Genomic DNA, 3,975 nt, shown 5'->3' with positions numbered 1-3,975 from the left:
TTAAAAAGATATTTTGTTACAGAGTACAATCACACAAAACACTATTCGTGCAATCCACTAGGAAGCTTCTGGTTGATACTTGAATAGCAATTTTGATAAAATAATTTAAATAAGTACGGATTTCTCGTAATACTCCATTTAATTTATATCAAAAATTTTAATGGCACGACATCATCGCATTAAAAGCGAATTAAATCAAAAGACAAAGGAAAAGGATTTAGAAATTCAATAAACATTAATTAATTAATAAATAAAGATTAATTTAATTCATATTTGAAAAAAAAAATGTTTCAAAAAAGCTTTGCCTTAAAATCTCACTGTAATTTTATAATAAATTACATTATACACTACATTATAAAAAATTAATTTATTTAAAAATATAAATCGAAAGAAATACATTAATTCAATTATTTTAACAGCTGGTTTATGATTTCGTTCTAATATAAACACAGCAAGTAAAATTGTTAATGAACTTTCACAGCAAATTAACAAAAACTCCAGAAAAATGTACGAACATACAAGGCAAGTACAGCTTTTGGTCAGTTGTCTAATGAACGCTAACTCTGCGCTTAAAATTTGGCAGGGCACGAGTTCAACCATGGGTATTTGCAGTCTCCAAAATAAAAATTATTTACGAACAATTAAATACATAAAATAATTCCAAGACCACTGATCATGGTAATACTCGAAACAGCAGCATGGTCAATCAAAAACTTAATTAACTATAAAAATTAAAAATAATTTTTGTTTTTGTTGTTTACTATTTTTCGAAACAGTTTTTATTAATACAAAAATAGCCGCTACTGTCATATTCATAATTTCTTTTTTATAACAATCAATTGTCATTATCATTACCACGTGCAACTTTCCAAGTCTTTCCAAGCATTTGAATTTCGTCAAAAGTCCAGAATATTTATATCTAATACCTTGAACTCCTACATGAACGTAAAGCCGTGACAAATATATATATATTGTGGTCTATTAGATTAGAGGACAATAAAAAATCTCAGCTTTCCAAAAAATTTTATCTCTGCTTTAAAGTGTCTCATTCAGATGTTACCTCAACAGCCTCTGCTGTTTTGAGAATTATCAGAGAATATTTTATAGTAAAGATCTCATCTAAGAAATTATATAGTAGAAGCGACTATTATTCTAGTATATATGGCGACGCAGTCTTCATGATTTCCTGTCAGCCGTAAATAATCATCCACATACGTCCAATATGAATTGTTTTTTTCACTGAATCCTCTTATCTATTATTTATTAGATTAATTTTATATAGTCGAGGTATTCTTATGTGAGTTGCAATATTTTATATCTTCCTTGCCAGGTATTCAACTCCATGTTGTTCAATAAGTTTACGAAACAGAAAAGATACTGACTTTTAGTTGTAAAAATGACTTATGAGTTCCAATTCTATAGTGATTTTTCCGGAGGGTTTATAAAACACGCTCAAACTCATTTTCCAGGAAAAAAAATTGTTCAAGTGTGAGAATAATAAGAAATCAGAGCCCAGTAGGAAACGGATCGATTCGTCATTGATGACATCTAAAAGACATGGATGCATGCCTGTAGATCGATCGATTCAAATGTATGACGGGTTCTAGAAGACATTTTCTAACTAATTAGCCAAATGTCTTCGAAGACTTTTTGCGTACTTTTATAGAAGGCTGGTTGCGTCGAAGTCTTGCATAGTGGACACATAAGATTGATAATAGTGTGCTCTATACTAAAACAAAGCTGTGAATACTAGAAATGAGAAACTAAGCAAAAGAGAGAGTAATTGTTTTGGAAATTTGCTTAGTCATGGCGACGTTGTGTAAAAGACTATCGAGAATTGAATAATTGAATAATAATTCAAGAATAATTGATATGATTAATTATATTTTTATTATTTTTAATTGTTAAATATAAATATTATTCTGTTTGTAGAGACCTAATCTAAGGAACGTAATACAGAGAAAGTCATGCTAATGTTACACCCCGAGTCTCATGGTCGAGGCCAATATTTTGTGAATATAAGTTATAATTTAACGTCAAATTTTTCGGACGAAAGTGACTTTTTTAATAAATATAAACTAGTATATTTCATAAAGAGTTTTTTTCGAACAGTAATGAACTACAAGAACTAAAAAATTGTACGTTAAATTATAACTTATATTCAAAAAATAATCATCTTTATATTTTTTAATGGATACATTGTTCAATATTAAATAATTCACAATAAAATAATCAGCTCAATAATTTTGAAATAAAATAAACACATAGTAGAGTTCAAACTTAAGAAAAAAAATAATAATTTGAAAACATAAAAAACCAATAAGCATTGCACAACAAAACTAAATCCCTTTATGTCCTTATAATTATCACTATAATATTTTAGTGTCCTAAGTGACATTTTGAGAAATGCTTCCTTTTCCCCACTTAATTCAATAAAATCTTGTAGTTTGCAGTAAATAATGAGTTGCTGAGTTGTATCTTTTAAGTATTTCTTGGTGTCCTATTATTTGCAACAATCGCATTACTCATTGCCACTGCGAATGCTTGGCTCGTTCGCTACTTAACAGGACATAAAAGTCCATCGGACTATAAATAAAAAATATTAAATTACATTTAACATAAAGAACTGCAAAAGTATAGTATGAAGGCGAAAAGTTAAAACTGCTTTAACATTTTACAAGTGCAAACATTGTTCATTAAACTGCAAACAGCAAGACGCGAGGCAGCAAGGAAAAAAGGAGCAGAAGATGCTCCTGCCGAAATCAAAAGCGTTTCCATCAGACTAGAATTCAAATGGATCCACGAAAAGTATGATAACCTGGCTGGCAAGATGAAATAAGCAAAAGAAGTGAAAATAGCGAAAATAGCGAAAAGCAGAAGACTAGTAAATAACAAACTAAAGTGCAGAACGGATAAGTGCAAGGACCTTTCAAGACTCCTCTTTTTTTCCAAGAAGAGCTGTATTTCAATATTGAAAAAGTGAATTCTTAAATGTTCTTTTTTTCGTTGATTTTTGGTGTTGTCAACGACTTTGCTTTTAGTTTTATTGTTTTCTGTGCTTCACTTTTCATTTTATTTCATTTTATTTTAAAAGTTAACAGGAATCTATCTGAAGTAAAAAAATGCAAAAGGTATAATAAAATTTTATGTTTCACTTGCATTTCAGTGGACAGCGTCTGGAATGTTCGAGTGGCACGTCAGCAAAAATATTTTCTCAGACTCAGACTCTTGTAGTATCTGTTTCTAAAAGAAATTTGATATTTACGCGTTGATTCAGAAATTACATTTCAAAAATATTGCACGTGAGAAAATGCTACAATTTTTTCAATGGTAAACACTTAGAATTGTTTCTACAGATAACATAAAATATGTTTCCAGATATGCTTTTGAATAAATAATGCTTTAAAATTACAGCATTTTGTTATTTCTGTCAATTACAATTGGTCAGTTTTTTATTTCAAAGAACTTAATTTCTCTTATTATTCCGGCAAAGGAACTAAAAAGATAAAGGAACCGTTAGTCCCAAACTTTCAGTTTTTTTATTTCAAAAACATTGTTTTAAAAGAATAGTTCTTCTATTTTTCGCCCCTTCGTTGTCCGTTTAAAACATCTGTTTCCATTGTATTATCCAATTTTGAGAAGTTGTTTAATTACTTTATATCATACCACTTAAGATAAGATCTTCCACTAAACAGCATCTTAAGATTCACCAAAGATTCCAACTGGTTTTAAATCTTGAGATTTTTCAATACACGGTAATATAATGGGCCCCTAATGGATCCCCTGGTATAACATTAACCTAAACTAACTAATTTCTTTATTTTATTCTGTATAAGTTATTAAAGAATTTTAGTATTATCATTGTGGAATGGCCAAAAATATGTAGTAATAAAATTAATTGAAATGAAATCATTGAATTTTTTAATCCTACATATGTATACACTTTCTGTTTTTACCTACCAAGAAAATTGAATT

The sequence above is a fragment of the Teleopsis dalmanni genome, chromosome X, assembly GCF_002237135.1.
Source record: "Teleopsis dalmanni isolate 2A chromosome X, ASM223713v2, whole genome shotgun sequence".
NCBI classification, from domain to species: Eukaryota; Metazoa; Arthropoda; class Insecta; order Diptera; family Diopsidae; genus Teleopsis; species Teleopsis dalmanni.
This window is presented reverse-complemented; position numbering follows the sequence as displayed.